The following is a 15,456-nucleotide window of genomic DNA, read 5'->3' on the forward strand; positions in this document are numbered from 1 at the left end:
AAAACTGAGAGCTATTCATCAAAATTCATGTGCTCATACTCTGCGACAAAACTGTGAATTCCTTACCTTCAGTACGATCATAGGATTATAGAAGATTACCAGGCTAATCGCCCCAGAGCCTTTTTAAGCCTAGTCTTTCATGCCCTAATTTTCTCAATTAATGCCCACAAACTAGAATGTTTTGGTATATGCATGTGCCTTAGGGTATCTAAAAACTATCCCTGTCCATAAGGGCCATAGGCAACAATCTGGGGTGAATTTGCAATTTCCCATCCATTGGTTCAAACTGAATTTGAATAGGCTTATGGAAGAACTCTGTTTCACATGAATGTGGAGGCTATTCTTGAGAAGAGTTAATCTCTGAGACACATAGCTGTTCCTCCAACATGCTTTGTTTTGTTTTTTTCACAGATGAGATCCTTAGTTAGGGTAATTCTAGTGCTGTTTGTTTTGTGAATGAGTAGCAGATCCATCAACACTGGATAGGAGAATGCCTTGTGGGTTAGGTATAAATCACTCCTCAATAGTCTGTAGGAGACAGAGTACAGGGACAGGGATTTGAGTTGATCCAAACAGGACATACTATTTGCACCCTTTACTATTTTAGTCATTAGTCTCTGTGGTCACTCCAGCTGTTGCAGATGCCTGGTCATGTATGTGCTAAAGGGTGCACTGTACTCAATTATTGGCCTAATGAGGACTAGGTATACTGGGGCTATGATTTCCTTAGCTCTGGATGCCATGCCTTTACTTGCACCATGAGGAAAGATTATATCATTATCATGGACACATGGTGATCAAAGTTCAGGTTCCTGTCAACCTGAGTTCTCAAGTCCCTAACCACTGGGTCTACTCTTAGAGGAGTGTTATCAAGGCTGTTATTTGCAGGGGTGGTTGTATTCCCCATTTTCTAAATTGAGTATTAGGCCATGGTGCTGGCACCAGTTATTTGTCTGTGTCACATCCACCTGGAGGATATCTACATCTTTGGGGAATTCTGTGTTTGCACCCAACTTGCAGTAATCAGTAAATTTGGTCAGCCAAAGGCCCTCTTCATTTGTCTTGACTACAGATAAGTATATTACAAACAGAAGAGATCCCAATGCCAAACCATGTGGGACACCACTAGTAACAGGCCTCTTGTTGGAAATGGATTTCCTTGCCCTAACTTCATGTGTCCTGTCTGTGAGGCATTTGGCTATTCATCAGGTGACATAGGGATTTATGCCTACATTTTTGAGTTTCTATAATACCCAAATGAGGTATTGTGTCAAATGTCTTTGCCAGGTCAAGTTAGGCAATCTATACCATTTTTCCATCTTTCATGGCTCTAGTGACCTTCTCAAAGAAGACCATTAAGTTTAGAAGGCATGACCTGCCCTTGAAGTAACCAAACTGGGATGAGCCCAGTGTTTGAATTTTTCCTATATCTTTGTTTAGCAGATCCATGATAATTTCTTCCTTGACCTTGCATATAAGACTAGTCAAATTTTTGGGTCTCCCTTGGGTCCCTTTGGGTATCCCTTGAAGTTCCCTGGGACTGTTGATGGTCCATCATTATGTAGAGAGATGACTGTTGTTGTGCTCCATTCCATAGGAATGTAGCCTGTCTGGAGGCTGTGAATGAATAGAGATTCTAGCTGGCATGACAGAAAATGTCTCAAGCTATGTAGCAGGCATTCTGAGATATTATCAGGACCCACTGATGCAGTGTTTTATCTCTGAAGAGAGTGCAGTGAGGATCTGTTCTGTGATACTTGGGGAAGAAATGGTCGAAGGCATTTCCTGGAAGGAACTAGGAGTGATAGATTGGTAAAATTGGAGCTAAATTTATCAGCCAGCAAATGGATGTACCATTTACTATTAGTTCAGCACACTCTCAGATGTTCCCTTAAAGGTTGCATATTTAACTGAAAAATGCATTATGGTTATCCTTATTCCAGAAGGGTATTTTTGCCTCAAAGCTGGCTGTGGTGGACTTGATTAGTCCCCTGAGTTGCTTGCTGAGGCTGATAAGGGAGGCATTTTTGTGTTTTTGGCATAGTCTTTCCTATTTTTGGACAGGATTTTCTTTCTTTTATAGTACAACCAATTTATATTAGGGGTCCACTAATATGATTTTTTTTTTTTTTGGAGTTTGTCCTAAGTTTATTTTGTTTTGGTACTGCTGTTTCTATGCAGTTATTAAAATGCATTTATAGACTTTCTGTGAACACTTCTATATAGGTCACCATGTTCTCTGAGTTTGGGGAGGCTGGAATTTAGCTATGCTATCACTTACTAGGAGGTAGTTAGCCTTGGAAGAGTTCTTAAAGGTTCTGGGTTTGCTGGGAATTCAGCTTTTATTTTTATTTCAAGGCTGACCAGTTTGTGATCTGATCTGACCAGTGAAGACATTACACAAGGAGGGCTGCAACATTCCCTCATATTTGTGAGTACCAAATGCAGGATATTTGCACCCTTAGTAGGTGTGCAGGTTAGCTGTTGCAGGATGTTTGTATTGACAAAATCCAGGAATCTTTGAGCCTACATGTTAGTGGTTGTCTATGTATCCCAGTTTATGGTAGGACAGTGAGAATCACCTATAAATATAGAGTTGAGCTGAACTGTGAGTGACTCCAGTGCATTTGAGTATGCAGTATGGTTATCCTGGGTCATAGACGGTGACCTATGGCTAGCAATGATATTGTACTGGCTTTTACCTAAGGTTAGTTGGACATTCATTCGCTCAAGCATTTCATATTGTTTGACCAGTCTTGAGAACTGCTTACTTATTTGTCAATTGATACACCTCCTTCAGAGACCATTTGGCATAATGACTAGAGTTTTTGGCTCCATGCACATGGTACAAGGTTTGATCCTGACCTCTGGTGAATGCCTGTTTTAGAGTTTGCACGATTTCCTTGTGTCTCTGTGGAGTTCATCTCATCTCAGAAAAGCATGCTGAATATTTCCACCTCAAACACATCAAAGAATGGAATAGCGGGTGGGCAGCATCACAGACTCTATATGGTGCCTGAGAGGTTGAAGAACTGTATAAACCAATAGCTTTAGTTATCTACTGTGGTGCCCAGTATCCTAATGATGAGAAAACATGGATCACAGTCTGCACACCAGGGGTTGAGGATCCACCCTACTCTAACCTATGCCAGGGAACCATGCTAGTGGTGGGAGGGGTGTATGTGCCCCTACTGGCCAGTGTGTGCCCTCCATAAAGACCAGCAGCCCTAGGCCAATAAATTAAAGGAAGGCTTGTGTTTGGTTGCCCAGCTTGGATTACTTGGGATAGTTGTATTGAATGAAAGCTGAACATAAAACAAATTAACCTGCAAAACGTGAATTAAGAATTGTTACACTCAGTGTAGGTTCATGACAGGATGTATCTAGGAAGTGGATGGCATCATGGTACAGAGGAGACTGCAGAAACTATGTATCCAAGAGACAAGATGGAAGGGCAGTACAGCTAAGCCATTTGACTTGGGATACGGAGTCTACTACTCAGGAGGAGGAAAAACTACAAATGGTGCAGAAATTGTGGTAAGGGAGAGGCTTCAGAAACCGAATTAGTGATAGTCTCATACTACAACCAATGGAGTATTCATAATTTCAGCCTATGCTCCACAGTAGGGTTGTGATATTGAGGAAAAAAGTTCATTCAGACAGCAGTTGCAGGACCTACTAGATAAAGCAGGACAACATGAATCGGTATTCAAAATGAGTTACTTGAATGCACATACTAGGGCAGACAGAAGAGGATATGAGGACTGCCTGAGTCCACATGGGTGGGGCAACAGGAATAAAGGAAAGGGCATTATAGATGTCTGTCTGGCAAATGTCTTGATAGTAGCTAATACATGGTTCAGAAAGAGAGACTGTCAGACAATCATATACAACAGTGTCCAGCATGCAACTCAAGTAGACTTCCTCCTAGTAAGGAAAGGGCATCAGCATTTGCAATGTCACCCCCAATGAAACAGTTGTCCCACAGAATAAACCACTGGTTGCTACAATCAGCTGCAAGCACTGATCAGAGAAGGCTCTAAGATCAACAGAAAACAGGCTGAAGACCTGGATGATGACTGGAGATAAAGCTCACCAGTTCAGTGAATTATTCAGGACTCTTGTAACTCTAGAAGAGAAAAACAGGTGGAAGTGAAGAAGAATGGCAGCACCTCAAAACAACATGTGTGAGGACTACAGAACAGGTATGCAGCCAAGCCAGATAGGGAAATAAGGTAAATAAGGAAAGTTGGTGGTGGAATGTAAAAGTCCAGGAAGCCATCAAAAGAAGAAGGATCGCAGGAAAAAGTTTATCACAATTGTTGAAGTCAATCATTCTTTGTCTATATTGTGGCATCACCCTGGGTGATGGTAGAATGCTGTTTACGGCTAGGGACATACCTGCCTGGGATGCATAATCTAAGAGTTCAGTCTGCCTTCATATAGTCCAGAGAGGTACATCTAAAGTCATTCACCCTAACATGTACTATGACAGAGTCATAGCAGTAATTGTCATTGAGTAACTTAAGTGCAGGCATGATTTAACAGATCCTGGCACCTAACAGGCAGCCAACTGTAACCTTCTCCTTGTCCGGCCAGGTGAGGGGGACATCTATGTGTCTCACTATAGAGTAGCCTATGACCAGGACATTTGGTTTTGAGGTGTTTTCCCTTACAGGCTTATTTTCTGAGACACTGATATATGTGTTTTTATGTGTAGTGGATTTTATTTGCTTTGCAGTCTATGCAAGTGGTTTGCTCTTGGGTGATCTCTGATCTTTTGGTAGGTTTCTATGGAGAACCTCTGCATATGTTGGTTTATGTATTATGACCTCATTTTGTGCGAGAGGTAATGTGTGTATGCTGACAACCTGTTTTATGTCCAGTTTGTTGTTATCTTGTTGAGATCTATTTGAGTTCATGATCTGCTATGTGTGTTGTACATGTGTGTTCATCTACTCTATGATGTGCCATCCTATTTCTACACATGCATTTCCATATTTCCATTCATACATAAGCAAAGAGTCTTTTGTCACATTTTTGCAGCTGTGATATCTGTTGCCATGAGATTATTTGACAGCATATAAGAATTAGCGAGGCACTAATTTTATGATGTTTGGATGCATCAGTGTTCTTCAAATGTGGGAAAATGTTGAGCAGTTCTGGGTTGGATCTCCCTTTTGCAGTCATCCGGCTTACATGTAGTTTTATAACCATTGTGCAGACAGTGGCTATTTACTTTAGCATACATGAAACTGCTTTTACTGATTGTCATCAGTGCTTTGTCCATGTGTTGAGCTCATGCACAGATCACCATATGGATGTGTGACATTCTGGTGCAGACATCACAGTCCTCCTTATTCCCTGTAAAGTTGTTTCACAATGACACCGGTGCCTTATGTGAGATCTGTACGAAACCAGGCACATTCCCACATCTACATCATTTGTTGCACATATGGTACACATATGCATGACATCTGTGTATTCAAGCACTAGTGTCTTATGTGAGATCTGTACACAACCGGGCACCTTCCCACATATACATCATTTGTTGCACATATGGTACACATTTGCATGGCATCTGTATATTCATGTGTGATGTGCAACTGTGTGTATTTTTAATATTGTTGTTTGTCACTGCTGTGACCAGCCTGCAGACATACTTATTTGTACCATAAACACAGTGCAGTGACACATCTTTATATCCCCTATGTTTATGTACTGCACATGGAGCATGTGTGCTTATTTGGATTGTATGTACATATACATGTCGTTGTGGTGCTATAAGTAACCCATCACCTTAGTGATGTCAAACTAACCTGCTGTGGCCCCCATTGCAGCCACATCACCATATGCATAATGCACATTGATAGATATAATAGAAATGGTGCATGAGACATTAGAGCAAGTAGCTTTAATATCAGCAGTGCTGAAGATGTACAAATGTGTTTTACATGCAGCATGCCTAACAACTGTCCACAGATGGCACAAAACATTTTGCCTTTGAAGTAGCCATCTGTGTGAAATTTCTTGTGCTTATGCTTTGAAGCTTCTCTGACTGTGCAGAAATGTTTTACTGCTACATTGATAGGACAATAGCACGTTTTCCCACAAATTTCTGATCTAAAATGTGACATAGTGTACAAATATTTGCCTCCCAGCTGTAGGGTTGGTGGCTCTCTACTGATGTCAGTCTCTGTGATCCTACATGTTTCCGTAAGGTTGGGGGGCTATACTGTTATATGTCCCTGTGATCCCACATGGGCCTTCATCTCCCTTACTTGCATCATATGCCATTTGTGTACATGTCCAGAGCTGCCAGCCCAGGGTATAGATACAGGTCTGTGTGTTGTTCTTTTAGGACAGATATTGTTACACATACCATGGTCTCAGTCATTTATGAACCCTCTGCAAGATGGTAACACAGTGGACAACACCATATCAGTGTTGTTGTATGCATTGGTGCATTATCTTATTTATGTTTTCATGATGTGCCTGTACCTTTCCCATGTTTTGTTACCTTTATTTGACTCCTTTAATGCTCTTTGTATGTTTATTGTCTATGTACCACAGGCTGCCTCTTTTGAATATCATCACCCTGTGCTTCTATTATGTGATGTCCTGCCATTTGTTATTCACTACCTATTTATCCTCTTCCATTTTCCAATAACCAACAGTCCTTCTTTTCTTAAAAATAAATAAATAAATATAAAAAATGGGACTATAGATGTCAAAAAAACATACCCATCACCAAAAAAATTGTTTTTAAAATGTCCTCAGCTACACAGTGGAATTCATAATATTCCAAGTGTACACATCATTATATGTACATCCTTTTCATTAGTACTTACATTGCATACTATGGATTCACACCATTCTACATAGGTATGTGACTTCCTGCATTCTTCTACAATATAAACTGAGCAAACATTTCATTCACATATGTGAAATATTTGTCAAGTTAACAGTTATCTGCTTTGGCTGGAGTATCATACCTTTTTCTTGGCTAGGCTCTTTTCGTAATCCCATCTATCATTTGTTACATATTTATAGTTGTGCTGAACATTAGAACATTCTACTTATTCCATCACTTCTTATTCAATATTGCTTCACTATATGGAATTCTGTAGTACATCTCATTCACATATCACATTGCTTAGCAGAATTTCTGCACCAGCACACATGCAGGGTTACACCATCTTTTGGAATCCATCCATTAATCTTCCCTCAGTGGTTCACATTATCAAAATTTTAGAAAAGATTTCTGAAACAAATTACTATTGAAATGATCCACAAAAATACATTTATAAACATGCAGATTTAAAATATGCTCAAAGGGCAATACCAGCCCTTGCAACAATTATTGTGTCTCTAAAAGAAATAGAAAAATAAACATTAAATCTCTTATTCAGAACTAAGGTAAAGAATACAGTGGGATTCAATAAACAGCATGTAGGTTTTGCATGAAGCCCACATGGAGTTTACGTGTTTGCACGGTGAACAGCAGTGGTAATTACATATTCATTCCACGCACCATGTTTAAATGTAAACAAGTGTGGTTTTGTGGCTAGCAACAGTGTTGCTGGACAGGAAACTGTGTAAAGCAACATGGATAGCGGCAGACATGTACATCTGTTTACTTACGGGCAAACTATTTCTGCAGGATTGTGCTTTATGCCACAATAATTACCAGGCTTAATAATATAGCAATGCATATGGTCCAAACACATTTCAGGACAATGTATACAGTGCAGAGTATTGTGGAATACCATTTCAGGCATTCTGAAGAAAAGTTGTGCAAATGATCCGTAATGGTACATTTTATTTATTTATTTTTTATTTTTATTTTACATTTGTTGACCGGGCTAGTCCAGCTGGATATATGTCCATTTTCAGTGGAGGCCCGGGGAGAAAAGCTCCAATGGTTATAACAAGTATAGGGAATACAAAAAAAATAACAAAGCAAAACAAAACAAAAATTGAGCATAAAAGATAATCAGACTTTAGTATAGGTAATTTACATGTCAGAGGAAATATACATAACAAGATAGTATTCCTAAAAAAAGTTATTAAATAATTGCAATACACAATTTAATAATATCAAAAACATAGTGTAAATAATACATAGTCATACTAATATCGATGCCATCAAATTTTTTTTTTTTTTTTTTTTTTTTTTTTTATAGTATATATGAGATAAGTTATATCCACAAGGATGTTATGTCAGTGGAGATCAGTCAGGATGTAGTATAGAGAGAAGGAAGTATTGAGGTAGAGGAAAGGAGGAAGAAAGGTTAATCAGGGTTGGTACAGGAGCAAAGCCAGTGTTTATTAAGATGGATTCTCAGTTGTTTTTTAAAGAGTGGAAGAGTGGACAAAGATGAGATATTGAGTGGAAGTTTGTTCCACATTTTGCCAACTGAGTTGGAAAAAAGACAATCTCCTGCAGCATTATTGGGTTTGGTACTATTAACTAGTAGTTTATCTGAAGAACGTAGTTGTTTCAGATTGTTGTAGGGAGCAAGGAGGTTAGAGAGTATTGGTGTTTTGGATGGTTGATATAGAATGTTGTGAGCTATTAAGAGCTGTTGATAAATAAGCTTGTTAGGAAGTTCAAGCCAGTTTAGTTGTTTTAAGTTCAGGCAGTGGTGTGTTCTAAACTGGGATCCTGTGGCAAATCGAGCAATATTATGGTAAGATGAAGCAAGTTTCTTAAGGTTACTTTTAGAGAGATTAGTGTAAATAGGGGAAGAATATAGAAGGGTAGAGAGGAGGTGAGATTGGGCTAAGGTGGTCCGGGCTTCAGGTGTAAGGAAGGATTTGATTCTGTAAAGGGATCCAATCTTTTTGTTAACTACTTTTATTGTGTTGTTGATGTGACAGTCAAAGTTAAGATTATTGCCAATAGTAATACCTAATAGTTTTGTAGAAGAATCAGGAGTAATATGAGTGTTATCAGTGGAAGTAATAGAGAAGTTTAGGGAAGTAGATTTGCGGGTAGGTGCGAACAGTAGTAATTTGGTTTTCTTGGGGTTAAGGAGTAGACAACGGTCAGAGAACCACTGTTCAACAGTGGTAAAGGTTTTTTGGGTAAGAGGTTGGAGTTCAGCTTGAGAAGAAGCAGTGCAGTTTATAGTGGAATCGTCTGCATATTGTATGCAAGTGGTGTTAGGGATAGCTGATTGGAGGTCATTAATAAAGATAGAAAATAGAAGTGGGCCTAAGATAGACCCTTGAGGTACTCCTATAGAGATAGGAAGGAGGGTAGATAGTGAACTTTTCCAGAGTACTGCCTGCTGACGATTTTCAAGATAAGAAGTAAACCAAGTTAAGGAGGAGGGATCAAGTGCATGAGATTTTAGTATGTACAGAAGAAGTTTATGATTAACCATATCAAAGGCTTTTGATAGGTCTATGAAGAGAGAAGATGAGAGTTTATTGATGTTACGGTTATAGTTGATGGAGTTGGTAAAGGAGAGTAATGCAGTAGTGGTGCTGTGGGAAGGTCTGAATCCATGTTGACTATTGGCAAGTAGGTTATTATGGAGAAGGTGGTTTAGTAGTTGTTTATGGATACATTTTTCCATGATTTTAGCTATGGGTGATAAGAGTGCTATGGGACGGAAGTTAGAGAAGTCATTAGACTTGCCCCCTTTGTGTAGGGGAATGATATGGGATATTTTCCAGATAGAAGGGACAATACCCTCCTTTATAGATCTATTTATTAGGATGGCAGTGGGCTAGGCAGTGGCTTTAGCTCCTATTTGCAGGTATTCTGCAGGAAGCTTGTCTGCAGATGGGGTGGTAGGTTTTAGTTTTTGGAGTAGAGATTGGATATAGGAGGTAGATACAGGTTGTAGGTGAAGGGGAGGAAGAGTAGTTTTTGAACTAGGTGAGAGTAGTTTAGAAGTGTCAGAAGAAAGGTGGTTTGCAAGAGTTTGGATGGCATTGGTGAAGAAAGAGTTGAAGTCATTGGCTATTTGTGTGGGATTATCTGGGTCAGAATCCTGAGGGTTCGGTATGATTGCTTGGCCAGGGGATAGAAGATTATTAATACTAGTCCAGAATTTTTTGGGTTCTTTTATGGTGTTTTTCTGTAATTGAAAGTAATAGTTCTTTTTATCTGTCAGAATAGCTTTTTTGGTGCTGTTTCTCAGCTCCCTAAAGTTTTGGTGGTCAGTTTGGTTTTTGGTAGACCGCCATTTATCCCAGGATTTATTTCTGAGAATATTTTTTTGCTTCGTATTCTTGGTTAGCCAGGGTGCTGCTTTCGTTTTGGTTCTAATGGTATGGCTTGGGGCATTGTGATCTAGGATAGATAGGAATGTAAAATTGAAGTATTCAACTGCTTCATTAAGTGGGAGATGTTTTAGTGGGACCCGATTACAATGTATTAGTTTGGCTAGAAACTGTGCAGAGTTAAAATGTTTTTTTGTATGTAGAGTTTTATATGTGGTAGGTAAGGTTAGGTTAGTTTTGTATCTAATGATATAGGTTAGAGAGTGGTCACTAAGATCATCTGGAAGGATGCCTGAGTTGTAGGTTTGTAAGGGAGTATTAGTAAGAATCCAGTCCAATGTGGTTTCAGTATTATTGGTTTTATTAGTTCTAGTGGGACTATTAATGAGTTGTTTGAAGCCATATAGGTTGATATGGGAAGTGGGGTTATTACTGTTACAGGAATGTCAATCTATGTTAAAGTCTCCTAAGACTAGTGTCTCTTGAGGGAGTTTAGTTGATAGTAGGTCAAGGATATGTTGAAGGTTGTTGGTATTATTTCCAGGAGGGAGATAAGCACAGATGATATTTATGGATTTAGTAGTATTGACTTGAAGTTTAGAGCTGATTACTTCAGCATTATTGTCAATGGTAAGAGTCAGATTTAAGGTACTAATTTGGAGTTTTGTTTTATACAGAATTGCTACCCCTCCTCCCTTTTTGGCAGTACGGTCGAGTCTAATGATGTTATAACCAGGTGGGGTGATTTCACTGTCATTAATTGAAGGCTTTAGCCAAGTTTCAGTTAAACATAAAATATCAAATTGATAGACTTCTAAAAGGGCATGAAGTTGACTAGTTTTGTTACAGATACTTTGTATATTGAGATGGGCAATAGACAGAGAATTGGTGGGTTTGGAGAATGAGAAAGATGTAGTTTTGTTTTGTATTTTGTGTGTAATGGTTTTATTATGATGTGGGCCTGGATTAGGATGAATATCTCCATCTAGTAGAAGGTGGAGGAGTATGAAATATTTTTGTTGGGGAAGTTTATAGGAGGAGTCAAATATTTTCCTGGATCTAGGTTTCTTGAATTTGAAGTGTGCTAGTCTATGGTATTTGGCTAATAGGTAGTTGGCTTGTGTGGTTGGGTTTAAGAAGGTAGGAGATAAATGTGTTGTAGAGGTAGAGGTGTATTTTGAAGGAATTGAAAGAGAAGAATTCAGTGGATGTTCATAGGAGGTTAAGAGGTAAGTAGATATAAGAGAAGATATAAGTAGCAGACAGATGGACGGCCTTTTAAAATAAACAGTCAGGGGAAGTGTGTGTATTGAATAGGGACACACAGATGGATTGTAGGAATGAAAACAGGGAAAGAGGACAGATGAAGCATTTTAATGTAAAGCATATGAGGGCATGTAAATGGAAGACAGCTGTATCTGGAACACTAATCACATGTTGACATGGTACAGTGCAGACAGCACAGTGAACATGTATATTATGTCACTGTCAGACAAGGTGACATAACAATGGAGAAGATGCCTTTGTAATATAAGCATCCTGACATAAACAATGGAGAGGACATCTATTAAGGATGTTATATATAACTGGGGTTAGGTGCATATTGTGAAGCTGTGCAAACTGATTTGCCTGAATATGACTGTAATGTCAGCAGAGGTCTAGACCAAGTGAGACACAGTTACAGACTCATGGACAGCAGTAAACAGAAGCATGCACAATCATGGACAATATTAGAATAATACCACCAGTAATCCCATGTCTCTGACATAACATATGTGATACTGAATGATCATAGAATGTTCTGTACAAACACACTTGTACACCTATTATGATGTCAGCAATCTAGGAGAATCATCAAGCACACCATCCTGGCACTGTAACATCTGCTGGAGGTGTTAGGAGAGACATTGCTACACCTGCATGTGACATTATGATAAATCCAGGCTAGCTGACTGCTGTGCATGGCATATATATGGCACAATCCACACTGTCACAAATGTAACCCATGCTATCAATGTTGTCAGGCAGCTATGTATGTACTGTGTGTATCACTAACTAATCAATCTACAAAACAGGACTTAGTGGACCAAATTACTATCAGCTGTTACCATAGCCTGAGAAATGGCTTGGTTCCAGTGGAGTAGAAAATAGCAGTAATCTTCTTACACAAAGGTGGACCATCAAACAACCCTGTGAAATATGGACCTATAAATCTAACCAATCTCATCTGCAAGGCCATGGAAAAAATCATCATGGACCTTATCAACAAGGACATACGTGACCTTCAAGCTCTATACCCAACCAAATGTGGCTTTGTTAAATGTAGATCATGCTTATTAAACATAGTACACTTCTTTGACAAAGTCACCAAAGGGGTGGATGATGGTAAGGCAGTGCATAAAGCCTATGTTGATCTGGCCAAGGGTTTTGACACAATCTTCCATACAGGTGTCATTGAGAAACTCTCCTAGTTTGGGATTAACCCTTACATTGGTAGATGGTTAGTCAATTGGCTCACTGACAGAACACATACTGTGAAAGTTGGTGAAACAACCTCTGCCAGCAGAGCCATTAAAAGTGCTGGGCCCTTTACTGTTTGGAATCTATCCCTTGAAAGTCCAGGCAAAAGCATATGGCCTTTGGTTTACAAAGTTTGCTGATTATTGCATATTGGGTGCAATCACTGAGTCCAACAGTGATGGTTACATATTTCAGGAGGAGCTAACTCACACAAATGATTGTTGCCAAAGCCATATGGTCTATAAAGAAATGCAAAAATGTTTCATTATATTTTCCTTATGTAAAGTGGAATTCCACATGAATTACAGCATTGGCAACCAGCTAAGATCAAATCCAGTGATGAAAAGGCCTGGAAACACAGGTATATAGCAATCTGAACTTCCACCATCAAGTTTCCACAGTTGCAAGGAAAGCCTTCTAACTTGTGCACATCATAAGTCAGGCCATCATATCCAGATATGAGGATGTTGTAACACCACTGTACTCAAACCTCATCAATGTTAAATGTTTCCTTTTGTGTGTAACTCACCAGATGCCTGCAGCAGCTGGAGATACCACAGGGGTTTGTCAACAAGAAAATACAGGGCCTACAAACCATGCCCTGAAGTATATGGATAGACTAGCAGCCCTAGCTCTGTATTCTGGATTTTATAGGATGAGGTGATTTGTACCTGGCCTACAGGTGACAACACAATCATGTTCTATAGCCAACTGGACCAAATCAAGTGTGTCAAGAAGACACATGTGTGAAGTGGAGAGCTATGTATGAAATGATTTTATATATATATATATATATATATATTTTTTTTTTTTGGTGAGACAGGCCCCCCCCCTTTTTATTAAAGTAAGAGACTAATGCTGGTTGAGGGTTGCTGGTGTTTCTGGGTCAGGTAAGTTGGGTAGGTGAGGAAGCAAATGCAAACAAACAGGACAAGCAAGACAAAACACAGGGATGGTGAGGGACACAAAAGGTTGGGGGACACCATGATTGAGGAGAGTGAGGGGACATCTATTTCTCACCTGCAGGACTGTCATCACCATGCCCCTACTCTTCTGACTGCTGGAATGCTTGCTATCTCCTCCTATGGACTATGAGGGGAGAGCAGCCTTTCCATCAGGCATAGTATTACACCAATGGTGCTGTGCATGACCCTACGCACCAAACCTGTCATCTCTTGGCAGGTGATGAACTCCCTACCTCTGCCAGTACTCATGGAGGGTAACACAGCATTAGTTGCTAGGGTAGTGCTATCTGTCGCAGCAGGTAGTGCAGGGGCAATAGAGGTAGTACTTCCAGGCTGGGTTCCAGGTGTGCTGGGCATCGGTGCTGGAGCTGGTGGAAAGGGGGCAGGATAAGCCCCTGGGGTTGGCCTAACTCTGTTCTGTGAAGTATTTAGTGATTTGTTAGAGATGGATGAGATGGAGCCATTTTGATGACACATAATAGAAAATAAAAAAAAATAAATAAAAGTTGGGGAGAGAGGAAAAAAGAGATAAAATTAGTACCATCATATGTGACATACAACACATTATCACAATAATACAACTATTGTATCTGAAGTTTTACATTTAAGTATACTTCCTAACAACTACAAACTATAATTATAGATTGCTCAATGCAATCCTTGCAATGTGCAGATATTGCACATATGCTTGGTCCAATTATACAGATTAAAGTTAACAGCAGGGCATTTTTGCCACTTGTGTAGAATTTAATTTTTGTAATATTATTAAAGGATTGCACTGCTTTGTTTTTACTTGTGGCATTTGAACTTTCAGTATCTGACTACAGTCTTACACTTGACTGCTAAAGTTGGTTTATGCTGTAGACTGATGCATGTATAATTGCACTTACAGTTAGGGTATGCATGCTTACTCTGCTACTACTGTATAGAAAAGAAAACATTTTTTTTATTTTAAAACTAGAATAATACTTCTCTTGTGCTGCATACATACCACTTGCTTCCCTCAGTCTGTCTAGACACTCAGCCTGGGCCTGCCTATTCGCATCTATTTCAGAATTAGCTGTGAAAAGAAAAAAAATGAAAAGAGCAGAAGAGCATTATATATGCCAATCTTGCCTATATTTAACTTTCTTTGTATTAGAAATTCTCTTTATGAGCATTAGTGGGATGTTGCTAGTTTGGAACTCATGCAACTACTGGTTTTGTGTATCCCTCTCGCTCCTTTTTAGGGCATTAAAGAGGTGCCTACACTGTCCTCTAGCGTGTGAGATGCCAGTCACATTGGATACAGCCTTGGCCAGACTATTCCAAGCCTCAGACTTGTAATGGCAGCCGGTATCATCCCCCTGCAAAAGTCTTTGGCTGTGTCACTTTACCAAGAGCCCAATAAAGATTCTGGACTCCTGAACACCCCACCTCTGCACCACAAATTGGGCACTATCTCCTCTAACACCAGACATGTCTAACCCAACCAAAAGCAGTGCAATAGCAAATAATTTCTCACCAATTCCTGTTATCGCGTTTACTGGTAGTGTGCAAACCCGAGCAATAATACCAACCGCATTTGCATGATGTTAAGCAAAGAGCAATGCAACAATGCCAAACAGAGAAGGAAGCAGATTTGGAAATTGGATGATTAATCTGACAGCTGACATTAGTTTGAGAGATGTCTGCTGCTGTAACTGTTAGGTGATGTAACTTTGCAGACAAGCACTGGAGGCATACATTTCAT

Source organism: Protopterus annectens, chromosome 3.part1 (assembly GCF_019279795.1).
Source record: "Protopterus annectens isolate FY-2018-M chromosome 3.part1, PAN1.0, whole genome shotgun sequence".
In the NCBI taxonomy this organism is placed as follows: Eukaryota; Metazoa; Chordata; order Ceratodontiformes; family Protopteridae; genus Protopterus; species Protopterus annectens.